This window comes from Trichosurus vulpecula, chromosome 3 (genome assembly GCF_011100635.1).
Source record: "Trichosurus vulpecula isolate mTriVul1 chromosome 3, mTriVul1.pri, whole genome shotgun sequence".
NCBI classification, from domain to species: domain Eukaryota; kingdom Metazoa; phylum Chordata; class Mammalia; order Diprotodontia; family Phalangeridae; genus Trichosurus; species Trichosurus vulpecula.
The window spans coordinates 210,784,915-210,799,633 of record NC_050575.1 but is presented as its reverse complement, the minus strand read 5'-3'; the positions used below and the strand labels follow the sequence as shown (position 1 = coordinate 210,799,633).

The 14,719-nt window shown below is 42.4% G+C and overlaps 1 protein-coding gene across 2 annotated transcripts in view; it reads right to left on the bottom strand.

Annotated features, from left to right (window-relative positions):
• Positions 1 to 14,490, bottom strand: part of MAPRE3 (microtubule associated protein RP/EB family member 3) — an 87,639-nt gene extending 73,149 nt beyond the window's left edge. The window contains exon 1 of one of the 2 annotated variants that reach the window (XM_036752932.1): positions 14,285 to 14,490. The gene's annotated coding sequence lies outside the window, so the exon portion shown is untranslated. The remainder of the gene's footprint in view (positions 1 to 14,284) is intronic. The other variant, XM_036752931.1, reaches the window with a different exon arrangement.
• Positions 14,491 to 14,719: the final 229 nt, after the last annotated feature.

Sequence of the window (14,719 nt, the reverse complement as noted above, 5' to 3'; positions counted from 1 at the left end):
GACTTAAAAGTTCTAATTTTTAAGGTGGTAGCTTTTTACTAGTATTTAATCGTAGTTTTATACATGTTAATAGTTGAGAAATACATAAATACCATAATAAATAGTGGAAGCTTCTGCAGCCTTGGACTGTGGCTTGGCCTCACCAAGTTCTCATGGACAGGGCTGGCAAAATCTCCTGCAAGTTGGGCAGGCTATAACTCCGGAACTTGAGATTGGTGGTCACGTTGGAAAGTTGTAGTGGGGAGGGGATGGACCAGCCCCCTCTTCCCACAGCTCTGACTACATGAGAAGACAATACAATAAAGGGCACTTTACCTTAACAAAGACCTCAAGTTTGCTTGTGGAAGTATGTATCAGAAGGGTTGCAATTTGTGAATTATTGTGAAGTGGTACAATTTTCTGCATTCTCAGTGTTTCTCATGGAAGAAATTGTGTATCAGCACATTCGAAATTTAAGTTATACTCAAAATATTCTCTAATCAATTGTGTTGGAACAAATTTGAGTTTTCATCAAAGAGAAGCATTATGGAAGAACTGATTGTATTACTTCTGCTCCCTCGGCATTGAACAATGGTAGAAAGAAGATGCTGAACTATGCAGACTACCTCCATTACAAATTTATGCTGTCAAACATTAACTTGGACCTAACTCCTCTTCAACAATCCCTTTATTCCTCTTACACATTTTAAGACTCTCTGCAGGGTGACTATTTCTGATCTACTCAAGACTACAATCCTGTCTTTACTCACCGCTGGTTATTTCTTTACCACATTGATTGAGACCACACAGAATGAGCTCCCTTATCTTCATCTTAACATACCTGTCTTTACATCCTTTTCCTCTTCCTTGCAACTAGTCTTAGAGAAAGAGGTAGTCTTCTTCCGTTGGGAAGCTAACTCCTTAATCCATGTCCTATATGTCATCCCTTCCTGCTCCTTGGGGCACGGGAACTTGATTTCATGCTTATCTCTTCCCTCTAGCATCTTCAACCTCTTCAACTCATTTGACTTTTTCAATTCAAATAAGAAATATTTATTAACCGATTACTATGTGCAAAGTGCTAGGGATACAAAGAGGATACAATACACAGATCTTGCCCTCAAGAAGCTTATGATCTATTTTCAGGGATAAGACATATATACATATAACTGTGATATAAGGCAGAATATAATAGGTTCAAAATAAGTTGCCTGGACCTTTACAATGAGAAATCTGTAGAGGAAGAAATGTTCACCTGGGTCATAGAGGCACGGAAGAGGTGGACTTTGAAGGAAGGAAAAGCTCTCAAGAGGCAGATTTTGGCAGGGAGTTTGGGAGGAGAGAATTCACAGAGAATCTATTCTAGGAATGGGGAACAGCATGAACAAAGGCAAGAGGAGAGGACAGAATGAGTCTGAGTGGAACAGAATACACGAAGGGAAGTGTTAATACTTAAGTCTGGAAATGTAGCTGGGGCCTTGAATGATAGGAGACAGAATTCTCTTTTGCCTTCATATGTGCTATCTCCCAACCTTTAAAAAGAAAATCTATTTTGGGGCAGCGAGGTGGCACAGTGGATAGAGTACCAGTCCCGGAGTCAGGAGGACCTGAGTTTGGATCCAGCCTCAAACACTTGACACGTACTAGCTGTGTGACCCCAAGTGCCTCATCAAAAAAAGATTTGGTTCCTATATCTATCACTTCCAAGAGTAGAAAGGATCTGACCTATGACCTCCTTGTAGCCAAATCCAATGGCCTTTTCACAGGCTAAATCCTTTTGAGCTACTCCATAGCATCTGATGCTGCTTACCACTCTTTATTCAGGAAATTTTCTCTCTTGATTTCTGTGACACTGCACCATTCTGGTTCTGCTGTCATCCCCTCTACCATTTCCTCCCAGAAGCCTACTCTGATAATGCTGACTCTTCTCTAAACTATTTTGGTGATTAATTGTTTAGAGTGTAGAATTAACACCTTATATATTACCTTGTATCTATAATGTACAATTATAATTCAGCACTTTTATGCCAGTAAATACATATACACATAATACTATTTTGTTCACTAGCCATTTTATATCTCATTTCTCCAACTAAGTTCACTGTGGGAAGGGACTAGCATGCGTCTTCTGTACCCCATATTGCCCAGCACCATGCTAAGTTCAAAGCAGAGGTTCAATAAGTTTGTTGATACTGTGCTTTGTTTGAGAGCCCTAAAAACACAATATACAAATCTGAACGAATAACCCACAAATACGGGTATCTCTGGACTTCATGCAACAAATACCTATTAGCCCCACTACCTCCCTGCCTGCACCCAAAAACTGCACTCTGCTATTTCTGAGGATAGCACAGAATATCACATCAAAGGGCAGGAGACAGTGCCAAAAACTGAAAGGTATATCAAAGGAATGCCAAACTTAAATCAATTTCTATCTTGGGAACTTCCAACTCTGGACTATTCCCATCTAAAAATCAAGGCAACCAGATAATAAATCCAAATTGCTGATAACTTGCCGAGATCAACGGGGATTCAGTGGGCTGGCTGCCAAAAGTCAGGTACCTGAATAAAAGTCCGACTTTGCAGTACAGATAAAACCACAACAGACACGGATTCAGTGAAGAACTCCACACATGGGAAGGGCTATTCAGTTTCACCCAGCCTTCCAAGCCTTGCCCTTTTACATATACTCATTAACCTCACTGGTCTCACTGACTCAGGAGCTCCCATGATTTTATTTCTTGCCAGTCAGCAAACATATTTTAGATCACTCAGGAATAGGACAATAATTCCCCTGGGGCTGGGTGAATTCTGCCCCGTAATCACTCTACAGTAAGCTGACAACACAAACAAATCCACAAAGCTCCTCACTAATAAGCACATGTAGCAGAGGAGGCCTTTAAACCAGCCTAGACAAAAAGTGTTTGGGTAGTCAGAGCAGTTTAGAAGACAAGACAGATATTGCTTAGAAAACATTTACGGCAGCACAAGCAGAGCTGCACGACAGCCCATATGTTCTGTATGCTCCAAGCCCTGGATCCTGAAAATGATGCCAAAAACATATTCCCCTGTACTCTGGATTAACTATCCAAGTGGGCAATCAGACATATGTCCAGGAGGCTAGCCAATCAAGGTAATACACTGGGTAGTGGGGCTGGGGAGAAATTATTTAAGGGTAAATAGAATGATCTCTGCTACACCAGTGGGAGGAGGAATGGTGTTGGTCTTGTCCCTTAATGATGCTGTGGCTGCAAAGCTGGCATACTGGCATAGCCAGGAGGAACCTACCAGTCTAGCCCTTTGCAGATACCGTGGTTTTGGACAATGGGAATGATTTTTTACCTCCTCTTCAGCTGGTACAGAAGTGGGGCCGGTGGTCAGAAAGGATGTGGCAGGGCTCAACATTAGCAGGCAGTGCCAGAAATTCTAAGTAGATTAATACATGGCAAAAAGTTAGAGGCAGGCCAAGGCTGGACTTTTGGTTTGGATGGGAAAAATGTTAGTTATGGAATGTCTTTAAAAATTAAAAACAAAACCAAAAATGAAACCTTAAAATATTAAGGCAGAAGGAAGAGATTCATCACTAGGGTCCTTTCTCCTGAAATGCTTCTTTAAAATTCTAAATGGCAAAAGGTGGAAGGTACAGAAAGCACTCTAAGACCTACTTTTTTCTTTAAAAAAAATCTTATACCTATGTCTTACATCTCACAATCAGAAACTATTTCACTTAGTGGTATTCCTTCGCAACACTTTCAAGCCACAAAAGCACAAAGGGCCACAGCATGCCCTTTCTTAATCCATCAGTGATGACTCTGTGGTCATCTACAGAAGCAGCTTAGAGGAAAGTACTTGGTGTGGAACCCCCAGTCATCATGACAAGCATAGAGACTGTGAATTGAGTCTGGCAGAAGCCTAAATACCTTAGGCTCCCTTGGTGTAGATGTCCCATAGAGGCTACAACAATGAAGAATCACTGTGGACATCTGAAGCCATAACTGTTGCTCAGTTGGTTTTAAACAGAACAATGGTGGTTTTTATATCAAACTTACTTTAAAGTCCTGTACCTTCAGGAGATACTCTAAGCAAGTGGCACTGACATATGAATATATGTGCAAATATATATTTATATATGTCAAACATTATAGGTTTTTTTAATAGAGAAGTTTTTAAGAGAGCATAAGCCTTAATTTCACGGGCAAATGAAGCATTTAAAGCTCCAAATATTGCTTTATGAGATAGGAAGTTCCTCATAGCTATAAATGTTCAAGCACAGGCTGGATAACTATTTGTCAGGAATGTGGTAGAGGGGATTCATGCACTAGGTTATTAATTGGAGTGGATGACATTTAAGATCCTTTCCAACTCTATGAATCTATGATGCTATGCTGTAAAGTTGTGTTAGAAAGTCTGGGCTGTTTAGTTCAGCTGGTTAAGGCAAGGCAATTTAGCTAACAAAATCAAGACCATGGATTCAATCTAGTTTAAGATAGTTAGCTAAGTACAGAAAGAAATTTTTCCACGGTCACCCCAGCCTAGGTATTCTATCTTACAAATAGATCTCTGTGAACAAAAGGAGGGTTAGGATTAGGATTTGGTCAGTGGCAGTCAGTTTTGCTGAAGTGTTTTTCTGTATTACAAGAATAGGTTCTGAGGAGGATGGGAGAGAAGATTTTTAAAAAACTTTTTATGTTTCATTTGTAACTTAGCCCTCCCATTGTCCCTCTCCCATTGAACAACTACAAAAACAAACCAAAAAACTCTTATAAAAAGCATGCGTAGTCCTGCAAAACAAATTCTAAGGTAAGAAATTTTAAAAACCAAAATGCATCAACAGAATTTTTCTTAAAAAGACAGACCAGGTGACAATGTAAATCAGTAAGGTCAACTCATCATAACTACTAGAAAAGCAACTCAAACCAGAGGTTTTCTATCTCTCTGTCTCTGTCTCTCAAAAGACCTATGACTATTGCTGTGGGGAGTCCTCAGTAAGAAAACGATATAAAGCAATGCAGTTCACTGACTGATCTATAACTGATTGTCTAAGAGAGTTGCCAGTGGGCAGTGAGAGGTTAAGTGACTTCTACAGGGTCACACAGCTAGGCCATGTCAGAGGCAGGATCTGATCCCAGGGCTTCCTGCCTCAAAGGCGAATTCCCTTTCCTAATCTTTGATGCCACACTGCCATCATCCAGGTAAGCAGCCCTTGGCAAGATGAAACCTGGCAACTGAGGGCAGGAGTGGCTATAAAAGCTGCTGAAGACCTGGAAAAGAAAGATCTTGTCACCAAAGTCCTTGGTACTTTCCAGCGGTTCAATATCAGAGCTGTCCATGGTATTATCGAAAGAAATGACATTGAAGAAGATGCATTACTATCTGCTTTGCTGCTGCACTCGAAGGGTTACTGGCAGTTGCTCTCTGATGTGCAGTTGAGACTTCTTATATGTATCATTTCCCCCTTTTAGGTCATGAGCTCCTTGAGAAAAGAGACTGTCTTGTTATTCTCCAATGCTTTGCTCAAAGGAAGCATAATAGATGCTTTTTTCACTCATTCATTCACTAAGATCACTGATAAAAATGTTACTTTTATACAAGCCCCTGGGCCAAGGACCATCCTTAGAGCTCCACTTAAGATGGATTCATTAGTGATGATTGGGTCACCTGTTTAACTAGTTCTGAATTCACTAACTGTCCTATCATCTGGTTCACTTATCTCTACTGCAGCCTCCACGAGGCTGCCAGAATGAAATGACTAAAGCAGAGGTGGAACATGTCACTCCCTCGCTCAGGAATCTTTAGTAGCTCCAGTCCACCTTTCTATACTTATTATATACTAATCCCTTTCCCACACTATGGTTCCAACAAAACTACCTTACTTGGGGCTCCTTATACATAACATTGCATTTCATGTCTATGCCTTTACGCAAGTCTGTCCCCCAATTCCTGAAATGCTCTCTCTCCTCATTTACATCACTTAGAATCCTAGCTTCCTTCAAAGCTTGGCTCAAATGCCTCAACCTCCTAGACAAGGCCTTTCCCAGTGACCACAGCTACTAGTTTCTCACCCCTGAAATGACCTTGTACTTATCTTGTATATATTTGATATTAGCTTATCTGTGTACATGTTGTTTATCCTGTTAGAATGTAAGTTCCATGAGGGCAGGGGCTATTTCATTTTTGCCTTTGTATTCCCAACACCTACCACAGTGCCTAGCACATAACAGGCACCGAATAAATGCCCACTGATTACTTATTCTAAATGGCTTCAATGAAACATGATTGAAGCTAGCGGCCTATTTTTGACAAATATGAACCACTAGAAAGAGCACCTGCCTGGAAGCTGAGACACTAGTCCCAGCTCTGTCATGAACTAATTGTGTGACCTTGGATATGTCACTTTGTTATCTATGAGTTTCAGTTTCCTTCACAGGTCAAAGTCATATACCTGATTATAAAATATAATTGTTTTAGCACAGTGCTGGGCATTTCTGCTAGCTTCCTTTTGGAAAGAGAAATGCACAAAAAAGGTCCAAAAACATAATTTGGGTTCCTGTTCAACTATTTTTTTTAGCCGTGTGACCTTGAGCAAATGAAAATTTCTCTGAGTTTCAGTTTCTTCATCTGTAAAATGAAAGCAAAATTTGTATTACCTACTTCAGTGCTGAGAAGTTCAAATGAGAATGAATATAAGTAATTTTAAAATTTTAAATCTATGTAAATATAAGCTATTAGTAATTAACATTAATACTACTTTTTAATATTAAGCTAAAAGATTTTTCAGAGTTGGCATGTTAGTTATTCTAATACAGCAATTTTCAAACTTTTTGGTTTCAGGACCCCTTTATACTCTTAAAAATTGCTGAGAACCCCAAAGAGCTTTTGCTCATGTGGTTTTATAACTATCAATATTTACTATATTAGAAATTAAAATAGATAATTAAAATATTTATTTAATGCATTTTAAAATAATAATAAACCCACCATATTAGCATAAATAACATATTTTATGAAAGATAACTATATTTTCCAAAACAAAAAAATTAATGAGAAGAATGCTATTGTTTTACATATTTTTGCATCTCTTTAATGTCTGGCTTAAAAGAAGACAGCTGGATTTTCCTATCTGATTCTGCATTCAATCTGATACGATATGTTGTTTTAGGGTGAAGTGTTCAAAGGAACAGCTGAGGCAGCTAGATGGCTCAGTAGACTGTGTGCTGGGCCTGGAGTCAGAAAGACCTGAGTTCAAATGTGACCTCAAACATTTACTAGCTGTGTGACCCTAGGCAAGTCACTTAACCTCTATTTGCCTTAATCCATTGAAGAAGGAAATGGAGAACCACTCTAGAATCTTAACCAAGAAAACCCCATAATGGGATCATGAAGAATAGGACACGACAGAACAACAACAATTCAAAGAAAATCCAGACTCATATAGACATGAAATTGGAAAATAGGCAAATCACATCTTAGTATTTCTATAAAAACAGTTTTGACCTCTACAGACCACACTTTGAGAACTGGTGCCCTAATAACAGTAGTAAACTAAATAATAGAAGGTTACACTGTTTACCTTAACAGATTAATAAAACAGGAATAAATTCAAAAAAAGGGCATGAAATGACTGGAAAGAAATGGAATGGAAAAAGGTGCTGGCCCCTAGCGCTCTTTATCCAAGAAACATTAGATGCCCTGGATCGCCAGGTACACAGTCATCTTGAAAGATCTCTTTCTGGAAGCTCTATTCACCCCAAACTTCACCTATAGGCCTAGGACTACGGTCATCAGCCCAGATTTCTCTTGAGGAAGTAGTCCAGTTCTACCCACCCCGTGCTCTACTTTTAGCCTTTCTGGAAGTCTGCCCCCTGTAGTAGGATGCAACTCCACAAATAGATTTAAAGACAAGAAGGTAGTCTGATGTAACTGTGGCCTTTGCCAGTCCCTTTGCCCCTTTCCATCTGAGAAATCCAGCTATAGAGCTGAAGGCACAGGTCTGACCATGCCATTCCCCTGCTCAATAAACTCCGCTGGTTCCCTAGTCACCTTCAAGACAAATACAAACTCCACTGTTTAGCATTCAAAGCCCTTTCCAACCCATCTCCAACCTCCCTTTTCCAGTCTCATTACATATTACTCCCTTTCACACAATCTACTCACTCTCCAGTCAAACTGCCCTCCTTATTGCTTCTCATACATGATATTCCAGCTCCTACCTCTATGCTTGAAATGCACTCCCTTTTTATTAGCTCTGTCTTAGAATTTCTGGCTTCCCGAAATGCTTAGCTCATGCATCACCTTCCACAAGAGGACTTTCTTGATCTCCTCCGCTGCTAGTGCCTCCCCCAACACTTTACCTTGTTGTGTTCATGTATGTGCTGTCTTCTCGTATTTATGTAAGCTCCTTGAAGGCAGAGATGTTTTCATTTTTATCTTCGTATCTCCAGTGCCCGGCACATAGCAGGCCCCTAATAAATATCTGCTGATTGATCGATTGACTAGGGAAGTGGTATGATATGCATAAACTCTTCTGTTTAGCTTTTAGAGGCCTTCACAACCTGGTCCAAAGCCTGTCTTTCCAGTCTCATTATACAGTACTCCCCTTCCTGCACTCCACTGTCCAGGTCCACTTGGCTTTCTCTCATCCTCACACCTAGCATTCTGTTTTCTGTCTTCATGCCTGGGCACTGACCACCCCCCACACCTAGCATGCACTTCCTCCTTATCTCTGCCTTGTGGAATCCATCTCTGAGCTCCAGCACCACCTTTTGTACTAAGCCTTTTTGGCTCCCACAATTGCTCATGCCCTTCCTCCTTATCTTGTATTGATTTTGTATTTATTCTGTTTACTTGTAAATGTACATGTTGTCTCCAAGATCTTGAGAGCATGGATTTTAAAAAAATTGCACTGCTATTACTTAGCACAGTGCCTAGTACCTAGTAGACTCTGAATAAATAATATAATGCAATAAACATTTATTAAGCATCTGCTATGTGCCAGGCACTGTGCTAAGTGTGCTGGGGATACAACAGCTTGGGCATGATAATGGTGAAGTCTTAATTCACGCAGTGCAGCCAGTGGGAAATACACAGTTGTTTGAGCTTCTGAGACTTCTTTAAATGGGGGCTTTAGGAGAAGCTCTCTAATGAGAGGGGCAGAGGGTACTGATGAGGTTAGAGTACCAGGGCTGACGCAATCTCTGTGATGATGCATTTCTTGGATGTTTGTTGATTGATCCAATACAGTCTTTTATTTTACAGATGAGGAAAGTGAAGCCCAGAGAAATCGTATCTTTCCCAAGTGAACCTATGTCCTGAGTCCAAATCCAGCATTCTTTCCACTGGACCACAGTACCTTCCTAAATGAACAAGCTCCTTGGTGACTCTATAATCTGTTCTGGCTTCTTATGAAGGAGCTGTCAATCAGAATGACTTTAAAAAAGCCAACTTTTTCACCCTATTAAGGTTGTTATTATGCAAATTTTAGACTTGCCTTCTTTGCTTTCCCCCTTGATGCTCCTTGTTATTTCACAGATTTCTGAGTTGAAAGGAACTTCAGTGGTCAAGCAGGCCAACTCCTGCACCAAAGGAATCCCTACTAGATCCTGCCCCACAAGTGGTTATCCGACCTCTGATTGAAGACCTCCCCAGGAGGGGAGCCCACCAACCTCTCGAAGCAGCCCATCCCACTTTGGGACAGCCCTAATTGCTAGGGAGCTTTCCCCAATATCAAGCCTATTTTGCCTCTTTGCAATGTCTACCCATGGCTCCTGGTTCTGCCCTGTAGGGCCAAACAGAACAAGCTAATCCCTTCTCAACATGACAGTTCTTCAAGTACCTGAAGACAGTTATCATAATCCTCCTGTGTCTTCTCTTCTCCAAGCAACACATGCCCTGTTCACTCTGTGGGTGCATGAACTACAGCTGACCTGGGCAAGTTCCCATATTAAAATGTGTACCCACAGCTGGTGGAGGAGCCACATGGAGCCTTCCCTCTTGAAGCAAAAGTGATTAAAACTGCTTAAAACCTGGGCTGCTATTCCATTAGAAATGACAGGCACTAGCCAGACCAGCCTGAGCCTAACTGGAAGACTAGCTACCCCCACAAAATACAGAAACGCACTAAGCCTGTGCTCCAACAGCCAAATGCTGCACACACCAGCCTTTCAGATAACCAGGTCAGCTGAAAATCCAGAGACAAAGGGACATTTCATATATTCCAACTTTGGCAGTTCTAACAACATTTCATATGCCAGATCTTTACAGGATAAAATTCTCCCTGTATTCCTGACCAAACTTAACCTTGAGGGACTGAGAAACTACCTGAAAGTACAGTGTCTTACTCCTAGCATTTCAATATGGAATAAGGTCATTACAATAATGTTCAAAAGGCTGTTTTTCATTTTTTCCATTTGTATTAATGTAGGCTGGGGTTTAGAGGTTCCTTCTGGTTCCTGAGGGAAGGAAGATGGGCTACGTAGCAGGCATCCCTTTGCTTTAGAGGGCAGCAGTCAGAAACAAGTCTGAGAAGACCCCAAACACTCAACTCTTCATTTGATCTTTGTTAGTCTCATCCAAGCTCAAAAAAAGAAAAACTGATAACCATCTTCTGAAGTCAGAATGAATGAGAAGAATTCTCTCTTTTTGGTGGCAAGAATGAATGTCTAAGGAGAGGTTCATGCTAAAATGTTCCTGGCTCTGCAATATACCAAGAGATGAAACAATCCATATCTATAGGGATAATTATATAATAGCAAATTATTTTGTCAAAGCACCCTGGAATAGCAGGGATGAGGCAGCCTAATGCAGATGAAAGAATATTGGGTATTCATTCTGGGAATTAAGAGACCTGTCTCTAGCCTCATTTTATCACTGACCAGCTATATAACCCTGGACAAGTCACCTTACCTCTGTGGCTTCAGTTTCTCCATCTATAAAATGAAGGGTTTGGCATAGGGGCCTACATTAGGTCCTTGCCAGCTATAACATTATGTGATTAGAAAAGTATAAAGATATTTTAAGGGTTCTGGATATTAATTTCGTATGGGCATATCCTTAATCCCTACTCAAAGGAATCTAAACAAATTTGGGCAGGGGCCCATTTTCACTCAAAATATAATCTTATTATGTTTCCATCTAACATGATGTAGCCTATCTGGCTAAACTCAGGTATAGCAGATGCAAAATATTCTGCCAGCTGGTTAGGTCCGTTGGTTTGAATACCATGCTAACTGAGGCCAAGACCAAAGGTTCAATCCCACATTTTCTCTGCTCCATTGTCACAACATGGACCTCAACTCTGAGCAGCAATTATAAGGGAGACTGAGTGAGGGAGGGTGGACCAGTGCATATACATTACCATTACTAGAAAAACAGCTTCAAAGGGATCCTGTGCTAATGGTGCATCAGTTATAAAAGACAGTATACTTAATAAGGACGGGGACCAGACCCATAGTTCCACTGGTACAGGGAATTCCGAGCTGAGGAAATTTCTTCTACCAACGAAGACCAAAATCCTGCCTTAAACTTACAGGGTAAGAGACCTGCCTAGCATTTGAATCATGCGTTTCTGCCTCTGAGATTGGTTCTTTATCCATTTTACATGCTCAGTATGTATATTTAAAACAAACCTGTAAAGTAAATATATAGAACCTCATAACACAGCTCTTTACATCCAGAGGCAGCTAGGTAGTGCTGTGGACAGAATGCTGGGTCTGAAATCAAGAAGACCTGAGTTCAAATCCAGCCCAAAACATTTAATAGCTGTGTGACCTTGGGCAAGCTGCTTCATCTTTGTTTTTCTCAGTTCCCTCATCTGTAAAATGGGGATAATAATAGAACCCGCCTCCTAGGGTTGTTGTGAGGATAAAATAAGATAATGTCTGAAAAGTGCTTAGTGCCTGGCCCATAGAAGGTGATATATAAATGTTCGTTGTTGTTATTTTTATTATTACATGTCCCTCAAAGCACAATTAGATATACAAAAAGACTGACATAATTGGGTCAGCCCATAAGGTGCTAGTCCAGTCTTCCAACTTCAGTATCTTTATGATCTCAATTACTGTTAATATTCTCTCCGAGGATGCAGATAGAAGGGGTTCCACTGTAGTTCTTAAACTTTAGCACAGATTTAAAACTCTAATTAATCTATGTAAGTCCAGCCTGATGTACTGAACCACATTACCCCACAGAAAGCTAAAAGAAACATCTTTCTGACCTGTCATAATCATAATTAATTTCCTTTCTCCATCCCCAATTAACACTGATGATTCTTAAAATTCACTCAAGGAAAGAGGAACAGTTATTGGACCCAGGTGCTTTCTCTAGCCCTGCTCAGTCAAGCAATTTATCAAGGTGTCTGACACAGAAGTCAGAGAGGGAAAAACAAAAGAAATGAAACTCTCAGATTCCATGGTCACCATCACACCCAGAGGAAGATACCTGCCACCAAATACAATCTGTGACATTTGACACAGGATCCAGTGCTGTTCTGACACTTCGTATCTGAGTTTATACAAGAGTGGTAGTCATCTGTGCTATTTTAAATTAATCTGATGGGGATCAGGGAGATCTAAGAAAGCTGTTAGCAGGCTATGGCTGGGAAAAGTTAAAGAGTCAAATACACTATGATTTATTACTGTCTGCAATCAGGAAACCCAAATGAGTAGATAATTTACCATGTTTTTCCATCCCACTTGCTGCATAAACCCATAATCTCAAAGACCAACATCTAATACTGTGGAACTCAACTAGTGAAACTAGCTTATGTTTATACTTGCTTATTAGCCATGTAATGAAATTTATAAGCAAAAAAAGAAGAGAATCAAAGGAAATTGGCAAATATGAAAGTGGAATGGTTAGGGAGCTCTCATGTTGAAGCATATTAATTAAAAGGCTGCTCCTGGCTGAGTGCAGCCAATGTAGCTTTGACCTCAATGCAGATTTTGGCTCTGCTCAGAAAAATAAAGGTATTTGAGAATTAATTACCCCTACTCTGATGGGGAAGGAAAAAAATGAGACAGCATATGTAACATGATCAGGTCCCATGTTAGGAGCAAACAACATACACCCAAATGTACTGTAACTCCTATTAAGACAGTCCTCATGCAGAGTCATTGCTGAAGGCTGGGTGCTCCAGGCCCAGGACCTGCAGTTCAGGCTTTAGACATACATCTTACAGTCACTATATTTCTTCCATCTCCTTCTCCCTATGCAAATATGTTTAAAATCCTATGTAACACAGTTGCTTATGGATTGTTATGGTGCAGGTTAAATCAGACTTAGCATATCAGAGCTGAAAAGTAGTTTGGAGATTTTCTAATCTAACCCCTTCTTCATATCTATTCATAAATACAAACAGCAAAAAAAAAAAAAACAAAAAAAAAACCAGCCTAAAACACAGTCCTTCCAAGCATAAGTGTATTTTAAAGAAAACCGGCTTCACTAACTTACATCATCACATCCTCAAAAGGTCTTCACTATACCAACACCTTAATTGCCAAATGCAGACCTTCTCCCTCACCACCTCCACCAACTCTTAAGATTAGACTGAACAGGGCAACACGGGACATAGAGGCTGCCCCACCTAGAACAGCACCCTGTCTCTAGTGAGTGCCCCATATACACTGGTTGAGAATGATGAGTAGGAACCCCTTTCCTCACCTTCACTGAGCTACCCCCCCCATTCCCACCCCAAGCTGCTCTGAAATCACAGGATTCGACAGCCAGTTGGGATTGTCCAGACCTGTTTCCCCAAACCAGTCCAGGCAAGAGGGAGTGAGTGGGCAGGAGGTCCCTGCCATGGCCTTAGAATGATTACCAGCTAGTGGGATGGGGACCCTCCAGCTTTCTGCTCCCTCCCTCCCTCCCTCCCTCTCCATCTTTCCTGGCCCACAGTAGAAGAGAAAACCAGAGAACATAAAGGATGTCAGGTCCAGGAGAGGTGAGGGGAGTAGGGGTGGGGATGAGGATGGGCGGAGAGCGGGGAAGGAACTGATTCCCAGAAGACCGGAGGTGTGGAGGGGCCACACGTGGTGGGCGGGGAAGAAGGACCCCCAGAGGAGGGGGGAGGGCCGGAGCCTCCCTGACTCGCGGCGGCCTGGGGAGGGGGAGTGGCTGCTGAGAAGGCCTTCTGGGGGACGGAGAGGGGCCCCTGGGGGGCAGCAGCCCGCGGGTGGGGAGAGGACACCTGAGGGCCGGGGACGCCTGGGGGCCCGCCCCCCGCCCCGTCCCCTCCCCTCCCCCCGCCCGGGCCCGGGCCTCTCGCTGACTCAGCCCCACGGCGGCTCCTGTCGCCTCGGCCCCGACTCACAGTGCACGAGGCGATGGCTCCGGCGGAGGCGGCGGCGGGGAAAGGGGGCGGGCGGCGGACGGGGGAGGGGGGAGCGGGCGAGGCGGCTGTAGCAGAGGCTCCGGGCCGGCCGGCCGGGCGAGCTTGGGGCTCCCGAGCGGAGGGTCCTAAGCAAAGGCCGCCGCTGTCTCCGGCTCCAACGCACAGAGACTGCGGGGGAAGAGAGCACTGCGCAGGCGCGATGCGGCCGCCGCTGTCAGAGTCCGAGGGGGCGGGGCTAGGCCACCCGCCGTCTCCACGGCAACCCGGCGCAGGGAGAGAGGGACAGCCCATACCTCTATCTCTCCCTAGCAACGGAACAGGCCCCCTATGTTGCCATAGCAACAGGGAACTGCATCGGCCTCCTAAGTCACTTCGGGAACGAGGGAACACTCTTCCACATCACCATGGCAACTG